Source organism: Bos taurus, chromosome 29 (genome assembly GCF_002263795.3).
Source record: "Bos taurus isolate L1 Dominette 01449 registration number 42190680 breed Hereford chromosome 29, ARS-UCD2.0, whole genome shotgun sequence".
Lineage (NCBI taxonomy): Eukaryota > Metazoa > Chordata > Mammalia > Artiodactyla > Bovidae > Bos > Bos taurus.
In genome coordinates, this window is record NC_037356.1 from 2,558,932 (window position 1) to 2,576,032 (window position 17,101).

General features: G+C 42.8%; 1 protein-coding gene and 1 non-coding gene across 4 annotated transcripts in view; one reads left to right on the top strand and one right to left on the bottom strand.

The window, feature by feature from the left end:
• The window catches only part of FAT3 (FAT atypical cadherin 3), a 645,819-nt gene that overhangs the window by 567,275 nt on the left and 61,443 nt on the right, over positions 1-17,101 (bottom strand). The window lies entirely within an intron of this gene.
• Positions 420-528, top strand: LOC112444945 (U6 spliceosomal RNA). The gene has a single exon (XR_003033352.1). It is a non-coding gene; the product is annotated as a U6 spliceosomal RNA (small nuclear RNA).

Below are 17,101 nucleotides of genomic sequence, written 5' to 3' on the forward strand. Positions count from 1 at the left end.
AATTTAGATAGACACACAAACAGCTAATTTTGATCAAGATGAAAGAGACTTTGCTAAGTGACATGCCCGAGGTGACACCCCCCATCGGTGACTGTAGAAAGGAGGCTAGAATTCTCATCTCGGAACCCCCCTGCACACCCACTCAACAGGTACACACGAGGCACCTGCTGGTCTAAGGGGAAAGCAGCTTCTAAACCTACTACTACGATTCCCTCTCCTAAATTTAAGGAAGACGGTTCTCACCTACATTTAAGAACAGCTATTGCTTAAGTATCCACAGGGAGCACCAGTGATACTCTATGCCATTGTTAATAGAGCCAGAATCTAGTGCTTCAGTTGGCTCTTTTTGTTTTCAATTTTATTTTTTTTTTTTTAGATTCTGTAAGTCAATTCTTTCCCATCCAGAGTGGTTTAAAACTGTGTTTGCTTTGGCAGCACATACACTAACAAACTGGAATGATACATAGAAGATTAGCATGGCCCCTGAACAAGGATGACATGCAAATTCATGAAGCATTATATATTCTTCTAGTGATTGCCAAGAGGGAGGCAGTGGTAGACAGTAAGAGTGGGAGTGTGGGGTTAGCAGATGCAAACTCTTACATATAGAGTGGATAAACAAGGTCCCACAGCATAACACAGGAGGACTAGTCAATATTCTGTGATGAACCATAATGGAAAAGAATACATACATACATGCATATACATACTACATGTATGTAACATATAATACATATATATATGTAAGCACACATATATATATACATACATACATATATATATATATATAAAACTGAGTCAATTTGCTTAAAGTGGCAGTTCAACACAACACTATAATCCAACTACAATTCAATAGAGATAAATTTAAAAGAAAAAAGACTAACTTATATAAGAATTCCCATCTATGCAACTCCACTCATGCTGTGTGGCTCTGTCCAGTATGTTCTCCATCATGTCTTTTCCTTTTCTGGTAAATTTCTCTCCTTCTGGTAACATGATTCAGGTATTATTTCCTTTCTGAACTCTTCCTTGAGTCACACATTCCTCCTGCAAAGTTGGTAATGACCTCTTTCATGCTCAGCTTTTACCTTAGCATTTCTGTGGCTACATTCACCCATCACACCCTTTGGTAGTTACTGGTTTACACATATGCCTTCCATATGATATCTTACAGAAGATCACAGTCCATTCTTTTCATTTTGCTAGTTCCAGAATCCAGCAAAGTATCTAAGCGATATCCAATATGTGTATTTTAATGCTGAAGAGTCGGACACAACTGAGCAACTGAACTGAACTGAATGCTGAATTTGAGAGTGGACAATTCAAAATCAAGTCCATGGAATGGGTTTAATTATCTAATGAGAAACACAAGCCAGCTGACAGCAAACTGTTCCCCATAGCTGTGACTTAGAAACGACTTTCATAATAGGTTAACAGTCTTAAAGTAGGAACTAAACTCAACTCAACAACAAAATCACCACCGTTTTGTAAGAACTATCAAAAGAGCAGGTTGTATGAAAGCAATGATGACTAGGAATTCATTTCTAAACTTGAAAAGGGAAACTAATCAAACGATTGTCTCAATAGCCTTTTTATCCTCTACTCCCTTGCTCCATCTCCAGGATCATTCTGCATGGTTGGTATTATCTAAGGCACACATCCAAGCTGCCTTGGCCAAATTTCCCTGACCACTGCCTAACCTCCAGCATCTGTCCTGGTACCCACTCTGCTCCCGCCAAAGGTCAGACACGTCCATCTTTCTCAGCAGGATGTGGACAGATCTGCACCTGTGAAGGATGTGGAGGAGCCCTGAGGAAGCATCTCACCAGTTTCTGTGTGCTGGCCTCTGAACCGGGACCCGCTCAACAACAGTGCCTCGCAGGTGATCTCGCGCCTCACGGAAACCTCATCTATCACGCAGCATCTGGGGTGGGTTGCTAAAATGCTAATTGCTTTCAAGGGACTGGTGGCAACCATGTGAGTTGTTTATGTCATGAGCCAACTCAGTGTCCTGTACTGGATAAAACACTGATGAAGCTTAGCAATACCTGATCCAGGTGGCTCTGCCAGTGGTTTCTTACACACACTTAACAAAAGAGCATGTTCATTTTCCCAAAGAAAGAAAAATGTAAAAGAAACTAATTCAAGGGTCATAGAAATTAATTATCATTAATGTTAACATGAAAAGTTAAACGGGTTTTAAGGAGTTCTGTCTGTGGGACAATGGTTTGTTTAAAACACAACAAAGAAAAAAAAAATCTTATACTGGAAGACAAATACATTGACCCATGTGGTTGTTTATGCTGTTTCTTACCTTTCAAGTGGTAGAGGCGTGGACCTCCCCCGTGATCCAGCGGTTAAGAATCTGCCTGCCAAGGCAGGGGACACAGGTTCGATTCCCGGCCCGGGAAGATTCCACATGCCTTGGGGCAATTAAGCTTGTGTGCTCTTTGAGTCTGTGCTCCAGAGCCCGGGAACCACAACGACTGAGCCCACGCCCTGCAAATACTGAAGCCCGTGTGCCCGAGAGTCCATGCTTCGCAACAAAAGAAGTCGCTGCGGTGAGCAGCCTGAGCACTGCAACCAGAGAAAGCCCACGTGCCGCAGAGAGGACCCAGCGCAGCCAAACACAAATAACACTTTTTAAAATTAAAAGCAAAGTGGTGGAGGTTATAACAAAGTATATTTCAGGGGATCACTTGGACCTTGCAAAGCCAATCAATGGTACCAGGGAAACCCCCAGAGTCAGTCCTAGACTTCAGATGCTTTGAACCACCTGCCTTGTGCCTAGCGGCATTTTTGTTCCTTTCTGACACTAGGTGTTCTTTCATTCAACCATTACAAGGCAGCATCTTCCTAAACCACAGTCATGGATGTATGAAGTGTGGAGCAAGATGCTCCAGTGAGACTCCACTCTTCGGAAACTGTGGCCAGCAAAGGGGAATAAAATATAATTCTGCTATTCCAGTGATGCAGGACAGATTAGCTAAGGGCCTGGGGCATCCGTTCCTACACCAGGGCTTCTGATTCTATGCCCATCCTGATTCAGACACGCCAAGAACACAGACACCCAGGAATGCAGGACCCAAGGCAAGCACAAAACTGAGAGGCTGGTCAATCTGTGGAGCGCGGTCAGCACTCACCGCTGAATAAATTAGATCAGACGAAAACATGTTTCAGAGCTGGGAAATGACAGGGTTATTCTAGGCTTATAATTTTACAAAGAGCACAAGTTAAACAGGCACCATGGTTCTTCATGCTGAAAGTGGCCAGAGGATCCATTTTTCCCCTCACACATCAGGAAAAGCAAGTTTCGTATTTTTTTTTCAACTGGGAATGTTCAGAATCAAAGATGTCACTGCAAAAATATTAAAACACAAGCCACATTTATCCAAGTAAGTGTATTCTTTAGAATTTTTTAAAGCCCAGTTGCAAGAGGGTAGTATGTGGTGCTCTCCTGCTGAGAAAATTATGCCGTTGCTATATGCAGCTTTGCCAAATATGTTTCCAAGAAAGAGCATCATCTAAGCCCGTGTGTTGTATTTCTTGTAGGCGAAGAGATAGTGAAGAAATACAAAACTGATGCAATGCTTTAAAAAGGCAAAATAAGAAAAAACAGGCTAAAATTAAAATTTGATGAATGCAACTACATTTTATTTTGCAATGGAAAACTGCATATGCCAGAGAAATCACCCAGGGGGTCTAACTTTCTAATCAACATCAAGTATTTTGTATTGGCCAGAACACCAACCCAGGACGCATTTTTCTGCTTTGCTCAAAAAACAGCAGACTCTCACTTGTTCACTAGATCTGGGGGAGGTCTTGATTTCATTGTAGCTCCTAGTGCCCTGTGTAAGACTTAGGGGCCTGGGGGTGATGATCTCTGCCATCTTGTTTTTAGATGTGCATGCTAAGTCATTTCAGTCGTGTCCAACTCTTTGCGACCTCATGGACTGCAGCCCATCAGGCCGCTCTGTCCACGAGATTCTCCAGGCAAGAATACTGGAGTGAGTTGCCGTGCCCTCCTCCAAGGGATCTTCCCCACCCAAGGATCGAACCTGCATCTCTTATGTCTCCTATATTGGCAGGCAGATTCTGTACCATCAGCACCACCTGGGAAGCTGTGTTTCTAGATAAGTGATTTTCATATAAGCAAAATAATTCAAGACAAAGGCTAAGTATAGAAGATGAATAGAAAGGAGAAAGATAGGAGATGATATCCCAGCATGAAGCACAAGAATAAATTATGAGAACTGAGCATTACTCACTGAGTAGTGACGTCTCAAAGAAGCACGTGTCCAAGAGCCCTCTCAGACCTCCTTGCATAACACGCAAAGCAGACAGAGACGGCAGGTATGGCGTCCCCTGTTCCTACAGCAAAAAATGAAAGGATACCCTATGCCAACATCACCAAGATAATACACATAGGTCTCAGAGTTCCAGTGAGCCTGGGCCGTGAAAACGCCCTCTCCTCCGTGAAAGGCTCCATTGAGACTGGCCACACCTTCATCTCAGCTCTGCTAAGAACATTTATTTAGTCTTCAACGCTTTACAGACTCATGGGTCAGAAATTTTCCTCTCCTGCCTGTCAACATATATGGAAATAATGTTCTTGGTGAAAACTCAAATGACCATACAGAAAAGTGTCTTAAATTTTCAACTTGGTGCTATTCAGCAAACCCACCCACACTATTTCCTCTTTTCTTGCTTTTAGTTCAAGCAGGAAATGCTGAAATTCTAGACCTCCAGTCGTGTGTGAAGGGGCCTCTTACGGCAAGATACAGCACAGGGAAGCCCAACTCCGACTGAGGAGCTCTCCATAACGGATGTTTCCTCGTCCCCTACCCACAGAAACTTAAACAGGAAAGAGAGATAAGAACAGAGGTGCAGATGGACAAACATGTGGCACCACTGACCGACACCATCTCAGGATTCTAGGACTAGAAGAACAAATGATCGTGGTGGCTTAAAGGCACATATGAGATACAAGAGACAGTCCACAGAAGTAATAACTGTCATCTGTTAATCACCGCCTGTGTTCTTTTATGCACACTAACCACTTGATCGCCACATGGCTTATGCTGATATCATGCAAGATGGATCCTATTGTTCCCATTGTACTGATGAAGACAGGCCACTGGGCTGACTGTCTGGACTTTTGCCCCAATAAATGTGTTTTCAAACCCAGAGGGCTCCTTTGCTGACTTTAAAAACTGCATAGGTTCATACTGTGGGAGTTCAACTTTTACTTTGTTAAGACAACATAAGAAGTTAAAAAAGTTTTTTTTTTTGACCTTTGCTAATCACATGAGTTTTGAGTAAGCTCTGGGAGTTAGTGATGGGCAGGGAAGCCTGGTGTGCTGCAGTCCATGAGGTCGCAAAGAATCGGACACAACTGAGTCCCTAAACAAACTGAATTATACTTAAATAAGTTAGGAAAAAAAGAAATGCATTTTCATTTATATGTAGAAATCACGATCACTATTGAGTCTGCAGACAAAGGCCAGGACATACATGGAGCTAAGATTCCACGTAATCAATCCCAAGTTCCCCATGAATCCAAGGACAGTGTGTTAAAAACACTGCCCCATACTCTCTTATTTCTGTAGGTAAATTCTCACAAAGAAAAAATAATATGTGGGACTCAAGATATTCATCCACTTTGCTCACTGAGCCAGAGACCTCAACCAGCACCAGGTATAATTTGGGTCTTTGTAACTTTGGAGAAATATGGAAAATTTGAGGAAAGCCCAGACAAGAGCAATGAAAATGATAAAAGGGCTAGAAGGTAGGAGAAAAGGCTGACGAACAAGGATTAATTAGCCTGGTGAAGAAAAGGCAGTGGGGAACTTAATATTCTCCTTGAAATATAGCAAAGGCTGCTATACAAAATATGATCACCATGATTCACAATTCCACTGAGAATGAAGACAGAGGAAACAGCCTTATGGAAAAGCACGACGAATATAGATTAAGTATAAAATAAATCTTTCATTCTAAGAGTTGGAGGCACTAAAATAGACGATGTCTTGAGGACTTTGCAAATTTTGCCTTCCTGCAATGCCTACTCATGTTCTGTCTTCTCCTCTTGCTCAATTTAAATACCACCTCCCCCACGAAACCCCAAGTCTCTCTTTATACACAGAATATTTCTCAAATTATAGCGAGCACCAGTAACACCTGGAGGGATTATTAAAATACTGATTCCTGGGCCCCATCCCCAGAATAGGTTTGGAGGGGGCCAATGAAACTGCCCGTCTAACAAGCTGCAGATCAGAAGACACACTTCCAGAAGTGATGACCTAGATGCAGCCTCTCCCTACTTCAGGTCTCATAAAAACACATCTACTTCTCTGGGCAACTGTCACTGTTCTCATACAAGGCGGCGCTAGTGGTGAAGAATCTGCCTACTGATGCAGGAGACATAAGAGGCGCGGGTTCAATACCTGGGTTGATCCCTGGGTCAGGAAGGAGGAGGAGGGCACGGCAACCCACTCCAGCATTCTTGCCTGGAGAATCCCATGGACAGAAGAGCCTGGCAGGCTAAAGTTGTAGGGTCACAAAGAGTCGGATACAACTTAGCACACGCACACATGGCAGCTAATGTACTTTTCTATTAAACTTTGGTCTGATTCAACTTTGAACTTTCTACAGTACCTAGCACACTGTGAACAGCATGCACGCCCTAATACCACCCTTCACTGTTCCCTTAAAAGTGGGTCATTCTATGAAATAATGGCATTGGCAGGAACATGGATGGACCTAGAAATGATCATATAAGTGAACTAAGTCCGGCAGAGAAAGCCAAATATTATATGGTATCACTTACACGTGGAACCTAAAAACATAATACAAACCAGCTTGTGAAACAGAGACAAACTCACAGACACAGAAAAAGTTATGGCTACACAAGGAGAAGGGGGAGGAGGAAGGATAAATTAGGAGATGGAGTTAACATATACACACTACTATATATAAGATAGATAAGCAACATGGATTTATTGTATAGCACATGGAACTGTATTCAATATCCAGCAATAACCTATAATGGAAAAAAATCTGAAGCTATAAACCTGAAGCTAAAACAATATTGTAAACCCACTATAGTTAAACAAATGTGTTGAAAAAGTGTATCATTCTGACTTTGTAACTTGCCTAGAGGTTTTCCTAGCTTCATTTCTCGTGTATTATTTTTTCCTGTTTCTTTGCCTAAGTGACTCCACAGCGTTAACAGCTTCCAATCTATGCACATGAAATTCTCACATATACCAACTGTATCTAACGTTCAATATCAAGAAAAAAATCTAGTGTGATATATGAAAATTTCCTTCTGATAAGGTTAATTTTTTCTCTGAGTTTTGGCTTATGTCCTCAAGACTATATTCCAAGAAAACAGCAGGAAAGGAGACATGTTTTTAATTTATTATTTATTTTGCCTGGTTCTGGCAGGAAAGGCAGGGAGGCCAATGAGCAAATGAGGACCTAGCATGTCTGAAATCATGCTGGTTGCAGCTGAAGTACAGGTCAGAAATTGATCTGGAAAGTTACTCAATAAACTCCCCCTCCTGTGCATCAGCTAAGAATTAAATGCAAAACAAATGACACAAGAATTTACACAGCAGCAAAAATATGGACCCCCCTGCCCTAATGGAAAAAGTGGGGACATGCCTCTTAGGCTTCAGGTTAACTCAAGTTGATTCAACAAATCTCAGATTATATGCCCAGCAACTGGGTCATCATATCATAATCTCTCAGATGTCTCAACAGCATGGTTGAAGCTCCACTCTTCCCTTAAACCAGTTCCAGTGATTATTCACACACACACACACACACACACACACACTACAAAGAGTTCTACTACAGTAAAGTTTTAAATGGCCACAAAAAGCAATTAGCATGTAGGTGAATAAGCCAGGACAGAACACAGTAAAAAGGATTTCTGGATTTGTGGAATCTCTAAGCTGCAGTACATCTGATGACAACAAACAAAAATTCACAGAGCACCTTACACAGAGCAGATAAGACTCATAATCCTAAAAAGGATCCTCAGGTAAAAACAATCTAAAAATTGGACTTGCTTTTATTCCCTATATCTTGACCCTTGCTTCTTCCATGCATTTTTTCTTTTCCTAGAATGCATGCTCTTCGTTACTTCTTACCAGTGAGTAGATAAACCAATGCAACAGCACAATTTAGCAGTCAAAAACTGATGTCCATTCCACTCGACTTCATTTAGGGAAATTCAAGGTCTATTATACCAACTGCCAGCACAGAACACTGTCTGAGACAGGCAAAACATGAAAGAAAATTAAAAATCCGAGTCCACTCCAATGAAGAACCATAGCAAGAAGTGACTCTGAGCTGCATGTGCTGGTCTGCAGGCACACCAGCTCGTAACCGTGAAATATGGTCATTATCTCATGGAACTGATCTAATTTTGTACTCAATGCCCTAATATAATGGGTTTCTTTTGAATATCAAACACCAGGACTGGGACCAAAAATTGATAATAATTTGACAGCACTTTCAAGCACAGCTTATTTTCCTTCCACTTGTCACAGTAAGTAGCACCAACTGACAACTACTCCATAGGCTGGATGAATGAAAGGAGACGCATTTGTTGAGCTGAGGAAATGCCACTGATAAACTACAGCAGAGGACTGATAATAGCTCATTAGAGGGCTTAATACTCAGGCACAAACAGCACGTTTAACGAAAATCTACAAAGGTACTGGAATGTAGCTGGCGTAACACTAGATGAATTTTTTTCTTTAGTACAAAGAAAGGAAGGGGAAAATATGCTTATCTCTTTAAGAATATCAAGGTTCAGGCTGTAAGATTTGTGTTTATAAATGTGTGTGTGTGTGTGTGTGTGTGTGTGTGTGTGTGTGTGTGTGTGTGTGTGAATGCCTGCAGACGTGCTAAGCTGCTTCAGTCATGTTGACTTGTGTGACCTATGGACTGAGGCCTGCCAGGCTTCTCTGTCATGGGATTTTCCAGGCAAGAATAATACTGGAGTGGGTTGCCAGGCCCTCCTCCAGAGGATCTTCCTACCCTAGGGATCGAACCTGCATCTCATGTCTCCTGCATTGGCAGGCAGTTTTTTTTAACCACTAGTGCCAACTGGGAACTCCACATATATATCAGATCAGATCAGATCAGATCAATCGCTCAGTCGTGTCCGACTCTTTGCGACCCCATGAATCGCAGCACGCCAGGCCTCCCTGTCCATCACCAACTCCCGGAATTCACTCAGACTCACGTCCATCGAGTCAGTGATGCCATCCAGCCATCTCATCCTCTGTCGTCCCCTTCTCCTCTTGCCCCCAATCCCTCCCAGCATCAGAATCTTTTCCAATGAGTCAACTCTTTGCATGAGGTGGCCAAAGTACTGGAGTTTCAGCTTCAGCATTATTTCCTCCAAAGAAATCCCAGGGCTGATCTCCTTCAGAATGGACTGGTTGGATCTCCTTGAAGTCCAAGGGACTCTCAAGAGTCTTCTCCAACATCACAGTTCAAAAGCATCAATTCTTCGGCGCTAAGCCGTCTTCACAGTCCAACTCTCACATCCATACGTGACCACAGGAAAAACCATAGCCGTGACTAGACGAACCTTTGTTGGCAAAGTGATGTCTCTGCTTTTGAATATGCTACCTAGGTTGGTCATAACTTTGCTTCCAAGGAGTAAGCGTCTTTTAATTACATGGCTGCAGTCACCATCTGCAGTGACTCACTGCTCTGGGCTCAACTGTGTGTCCCCATATATATATGAAAATTTCATTAAATCAGGTTAACAAAGAAAGTGAATATACTGGGGTGACATTTATTAACATCAGTGCTAAAATCAGGAATAACAATTATATGTAACACTTGGAGGCTGCTCCTGCTACTAAGTCTCTTCAGTCGTGTCCGACCCTGTTTGACCCCATAGACGGCAGCCACCAGGCTCCCCCATCCCTGGGATTCTCCAGGCAAGAACACTGGAGTGGGTTGCCATTTCCCTCTCCAATGCATGAAAGTGAAAAAGTGAAAGTGAAGTCACTCAGTCGTGTCCAACTCCTAGCGACCCCATGGACTGCAGCCCACCAGGCTCCTCCATCCATGGGATTTTCCAGGCAAGAACACTTGCCTAGAGGAATTTGATTTCAAATACAACAAGAAGAAAGCCCAGAAAAAAACAGGGACTCTTTTCTCAGGAGACTTATTTGCAGAGCAGGAAATAAAAACAACACTTTTATACATAATGTTTAATTCATTAACAGTTGACAGGATTATTAAAGAAAAATATTTAAAGATGGGCATACTTTTAAGATGGAGTCCTGCTGAAAATGATTCCGTTTTATTTTCTCATCAAAGAAAGGCCTTAGCCTAATCCCATAATTTGAAAGAATAGAATTAAAGTCACTCTCTCATTTACTCAAGTCATTAAAAATGCCTTCCTGAGCCTCATGATTCCACAATTTCCATTGGTGTTAATGTATTTGCTAATCCTCTCATTTTCTCAACATCACCACTTATTCCAGTTGTCACACGTTCTGCATTGAATCCCTGCTTCTGAAGATTTTTCTGCCCCCCTAGAATATGATGCACTGATTACCGAAAGGGGCATCCACACCAAAAGTTTGCCTATAACCCTGGAGCCTGGCCTAATCAGGGAGAGAAGCACGCAGTCCCAGTGGACACAGTGGTAAGGGCAGGGGAGGGCTGGCTTCTGGCGAGTGCTCCCTACACACCCTGCCCCGGACAACATCTCTCAGCTACTGATAGATCCAATTCAATCTCTCGACTCAGGCTGTGGTTCTTGCTCCCCTAGCACATGGAGTTAGGAGAATTGGACTCAGAGAACCTAAGCAGCCAGCCAGGGTGGATACAGCTAAGCAGAGAAAGCACTGCAAGCTGTCCCACTGGCCTGGGCTCAACTGTGTCCCCCAAAGTCATAGGTTGAAGCCCCAACCCACCAAAGCGTGTGTACTGGAGACAGGGCCTTGCAGGAGGTAATCAGGTTGCAATGAGGTTATGAGCACCGCACCCGGATCCAACAGGGCTGGTGTCCTTATAAGGTGAGACGTGAGCGAGCCACCTCTCCTCCCCCGTGGCCCCTGCCACTTCATCCTCTCTCCATCTCTCTCGGTGAGCACTCACAGGGAAAATGCACACGAGGACAGGGCCATCGAACAAGCCAGGAAAAGAGCTCTCAGCAGAGACTGAAGCCTGCCTGAACCTTGATCTTGGACTTTCCAGCCTCCAGGGTTCTGAGATAATAAATTTCTGTTCTTTAAGGCCTCCAGTCTGTGGAATATTGTTACAGCAGCTCCAGCTGGCTAAGACACTTGGTTTAAAGCTCTCCCTTGCCACGTTGCCTCATGGGATACAAAGGTTCATTCCCCCTCAATTTCTACAGCAGAAGCCTCCTTCTGATCCCCTTGGACTTTCATTGTCTCCTTATTAGCTACATCCATATGAATGGAATAGATGATTCTGTAGGAGGCTCATCATAATTTAACAGGAATTAATGCCCTCTTATTATAAAAGACCCAACAAGCCGTTGCTTCACAATCAGCCACAACTGGAATTAATTCGTGTCAGATGAACATCAAGAAAAATCCATTTATGACCCTGAAGTCATGAAATTTAGCATAATTACACATGCTCTTGTTTGGGTAATTTTTTCTCTCCTCATTAAATTAAGGGTCTACATTCGATTTCAATCTGATCAGTCCTGACTAGTTGTATGTCTGTAATCAAGGGCATTTCCTCTCAAATCAACCCAGGGTTTTGCAGGCAAACTGAACTACAAGCATGAACAGAAGCCAAGGTACTGACTATTGAAAACTCAGAAGGTAACACTTTACCGACAGCAGAGAATCTCACTCTTACTATTTATTCATGCTTTCCCTCAACAACTATTTATCGAGTACCTATTAAGCACGAGGCAGTGTTCTGGGTATTTGGGAGACATATGAAGTAATAGGGGAGGAGGAAATGGCAACGCCCTCCAGTATTCTTGCCTAGAAAATCCCATGGAAGGAGGAATCTGGCGGGCTACAGTCCACGGGGTCACAGAGAGTCGGACACGACTGAGCACGATGAAGTAATAGCCCGTGAGCATCGTTCTGAGAAGCTCTAGAGCACGTGCCTGCCTTTCTTTTCACCTCTGTATCCTCGACTCTTCAACAGCACCCAACACTTGGTATTTGTTCCATCATCCAATGAATAAACACGTTTTTTCAAAAAGAATCCTTTTAGTGTTACCAGTCAATCTCCATCTCCCTATCTTTCTCTCTTAAACCTACTCTGCCCCTTTTACTCTCTTGCAATATCGCCTAACTAATTTTTCTAGCAAATAAAATCATCTGGTTTAAGCCTGAACAGAGAGACTTCCCTTGAGGCAGGTCTCTGGCAGGTAGAATAATTGTCATCTTCAGAAAAGTTCAGTCTTCCAGGGTCTCTTTCTCTAATTATCTCCAGAGGTCAAGCCTTCTAAGATAGTAGGGGAAAATTTCTTCAGTCATTAACTTGACAATGTCATGAAAAAACAGAGGCCTCTCCTGGGTCTGTAGGGTAGATTCGTCGGTTGTCCGGGAAAAAGGCACAGATCTGGAGAATCTGTTGCTGCCTAGAAGGATGTGTCTGTCTAATCCACGTTGGCAACTTCGGGTGCCAGGGACCCAGAGGCACCTGGAATTCGCCCACTGGGAGCTACTAGGATGTGCTGTTCCTGGTTCCCAGAAAGGGACTGAAATTAGTGCCCCTCCAGGCCAGGCTCATGGAGCCCATGACTGTAAAGACTCCACGTAAGTTATCTTTCCCTTTGGAAAAAATTCTAGAAGTCTGTGCAGTCTGCACAGCTTTCCGGCCAGCAAATTAATCATGTGCATAAAGCAAAGAAATCAGATTATGTTTGGGGAAATCAGATGCTGTTCCCTTGGTTACTCTAATTTAGGAAGCACTAAGGTATTTATTTAAGAAAGGGAACAATTAGCTACAAAATAACTTTTAAGGATCCCTTATGTGCTAAATATACAATTAGAAAGGAAGTATTTAAACTGTTACTAAAATATGGTTTTATCAGGGACTGGGGTAACACAAGGAATAAGAAATAAAATAGCTCTTTTTCTCTAGATTACTAACTCCTGAAACAATTTCTCAAAGAACAAGACAATCTCCATAGAAACATTAAGATGGAGTCATAGAATGTATGGCTCAAATGATAAAAGAGAGGCCTTTTAAAAATTCTGCTGTTGCCACACTAAAAGGAAGAAATTGAGCTCTCAGTGGTGCCTGGGTAGGATATATAAGAAGCCATATATAAATCAAGCAGCATGTATGCATGAACCAAAGCATGAAGCTTTTTTTAACTGCTTTTACAATAACAAGTCATATTTAAAGTGTCAAGATTACATCCTAAAAGAGTCAAAGTTTTCATGACTTTAACTAAGTCATGAAATAGGAAAAGCTCAAACTGATTTTGCAAAAAGCAAAATGTTACTGGTCGTAGAAAATTTTAAATATTTGCAAACTGCCTACGAATAGAAAATTTGTGGCCACTCCCATTTCCTACTTTCTCTACCCAACTAAATGCATACTTTTTTGAAAAGTTCTCCAATTAGTTCAAAGATGTCAATGTATAAATAAATGGGAGCCTCATTCTCATGCCATCCCTTGCGTGCGTGTGTCTGTGGGTTTGGTTGTGCTGTCCAACTCTTTGCAACCCTGTGGACTGCAGCCAGCCAGGATCCTCAGTCCATGGGAATTCTCTAGGCAAGAATACTGGAGTGGGTTGCCATGCCCTCCTCCAGGGGATCTTCCCAACCCAGGGATGGAACTTGAGTCTCTTATGTCTCCTGCATGGCAGCTCGGTTCTTTACCACTAGCGCCACCTGGGAAGCCCATCCTTTGATACCACTCAAAAGAAGACTGGATGAGAGCATGATATTGAGAAAGTTCATCCCAAATAATACGACCTCTTTTAACAGGGTTTGAGAGGCTCTGCTGCCGTGAATGTCACATACCGCCCCTGGATGTACCTCAAGATCGTTTTGCTTCTCTGAAGCACCACAGGAAGGCATTAGGAAGGAATCCTGCACGATCAGAATGATATATGTAAACTTGGGGAAAACAGAAGCAACCTCTACACTTGGAAGTGAAGGATCTGTCAAACAGGAGAGTTCTGTTTGGGAAGAAATGGCCATGAGAACACAGGAAGCAGCAGTAAATAAGAGATGTTTTAGGACAACTGCCAGTAAGGCAGCCTCACCTACTGGCCATGCTGGGTTCAGAGGCCATGACCCACACACAGAAGGATCAAGCTGGGACCAAATGCAGAGGGAAGACCTCCAAATCCACCAGAGCTCACTGAGGAACGGGGCTGAGGACCTGACAGAGATAGATTGTCTATTCTAGCCATCCAGGATAGTTTACCTGGGATGAGATTCTTCCCATTCTTTGCTATTCTTTCTCCTGCCTGACAAAATTAATCACTCCCCGCTCGGTGCCTCCCTTCCCCAGTCATACCGTCCACCAGGACAGCACCTGTTGCAGAGCATTTCAGTTACAGACACATCTGTCTTTTCAGTTGCAAAGCTCCTTGAAAGCATGAGTTGCATCCTTTTAACCCTTGTACTCTGGAATAGTGGCAGAGAGATTAATATAGAATCAATGCTTGATGAGATGGTTAGATAACATCCGACTCAATGGACATGAATCTGAGCAAACCCTGGGGAGCACTGAAGGACAGGGAAGCCTGTCATGCTACAGTCCATGGCGTTGCGAAGATTAGGACAACACTTAGCAAATGGACAACAACAACTTGCTACATGGAAAAACAAATGAATAAATTCATAGATAAAAGCTCCAAAACCTTTAGCTGCTTTTCTTTATGGGATAAAATTCATTACCAATATTTCCCATACTTATCTTCCACCACTTCTTAATGCAAACTCTTTCTTCTCACTGCAGCAGACTGACCTACACGGACCCACACCTTCCCATCTCTAAACCTTTAATAACAGACTAGAACATTCTTACAGATCTGCTCTACCTCTGAAAATGGCAACTCCAAATTTGAAGGTCTAGTTCAAATCTAACTCTTTTATTTTGCCATCTTAGATGTTATCCCCAGCTTTCATCTCTAAACATCTACTGTTCTCCTGGTCTGTAATGTCCACAATCACATGTTGCAATGAATCGTATTTAGCGTGCTTCTTCTGGTAGCCTATGTTCCAAAAGGCAACCCTCCTTTTTATGGAATAAGCAGGAGTGGGAGTGGCTAAAGGAAACACAGATAGTCAGTGAGAAACCTAGAAGCAGAACAATTTAAGATGATGGTGAGGGTGGGGGACTTAGAAGACTGGGTAAAGCAGAGAAGATGCAAGACCTCGAATAGGGGACCGCTGTAATGTGACATTGTGCTCAGCTACCACAGTCTGTTTCTACTTCTTGCCATTAAGGTGTTCTTTTCCCCTCCATCCTCATCAACTCTTTTTGTCTTTACTCAGAAACAGAAGAGTAGATGGGGAGCTTAGGCTCTGAATTATGCATCTTACTCACCCATTAATAGCTATGTGAGTGAAGTCGCTCAGTTGTGTCCAACTCTTTGCGACCCCATGAACTATAGCCTACCAGGTTCTTCCATCCATGGGATTTTCCAAGCAAGAATACTGGAGTGGGCTGCCATTTCCTTCTCCAGGAGATCTTCCTGACCCAGGGATTGAACCCAGGTCTCCTGCATTGTAGGCAGATGCTTTACTGTCTGAGCTACCAGGGAAGTCCATTAATAGCTATATGACTGAGAAAATTACTTAACTAACCCCTTTAATCTGTTAACCAGTTTTTTTAGTTGATAGATATCTTAGTGTTGCACTATCTCCTAGGAGAAATACTTCTTAGACATAATATATTTTTGTAGATTATACTGCTGGGTTCAGTTGCTAATAATTTATTTGGGATTTTCACATTTATATTTCCAAGTGAGAGTTACCCACACTTTTATTTCTTAGGTTTATCCAGTTTTGGTAAAAACGTTAGCCTTATAAAACAAAGTGTGCCATCTGCTTCACTCCCCATCCCCACTTTTTAAAAGTTCCTAGAAGACTTTGAATAGAATAGAGATTATATACTACTTGAAAGTTAGGTAAGCTTGATGTAAGACTATGGGTCAGTATCTTGGTGGTGCAGGGAAGGTTGGGTGGAAGTGGGAAGAGAGGGTTCTGATTTCTGATTCTACTGTTTTATGCTCACCCCACTCTTCCCAACTTCCTTTAAGATCTTCTCTTTGTTGCGGTTTCCTGCAGTTTGAATATGACATGTATAAGTTCAGTTCAGTTCAGTCGCTAAGTCGTGTCCGACTCTTTGCGACCCCATGAATCGCAGCACGTTGAGGCCTCCCTGTCCATCACCAACTCCTGGAGTTCACAGACTCACGTCCATCGAGTCAGTGATGCCATCCAGCCATCTCATCCTCTGTCGTCCCCTTCTCCTCCTGCCCCCAATCCCTCCCAGCATCAGAGTCTTTTCCAATGAGTCAACTCTTCGTATCAGGTGGCCAAAGTCCTGGAGTTTCAGCTTTAGCATCATTCCTTCCAAAGAAATCCCAGGGCTGATCTCCTTCAGAATGGACTGGTTGGATCTCCCTGCAGTCCAAGGGACTCTCAAGAGTCTTCTCCAACACCACAGTTTAAAAGCATCAATTCTTTGGTGCTCAGCCTTCTTCACAGTCCAACTCTCACATCCATACATGACCACAGGAAAAACCATAGCCTTGACTAGACGAACCTTTGTTGCCAAACTAATGTCTCTGCTTTTGAATATGCTATCTAGGTTGGTCATAACTTTCCTTCCAAGGAGTAAGCGTCTTTTAATTTCATGGCTGCAGTCACCATCTGCAGTGATTTTGGAGCCCAAAAAAATAAAGTCTGACACTGTTTCCTCTGTTTCCCCATCTATTTGCCATGAAGTGATGGGACCGGATGCCATGATCTTCGTTTTCTGAATGTTGAGCTTTAAGCCAACTTTTTCACTCTCCACTTTCACTTTCATCAAGAGGCTTTTGAGTCCCTCTTCACTTTCTGCCATAAGGGTGGTGTCATCTGCATATCTGAGG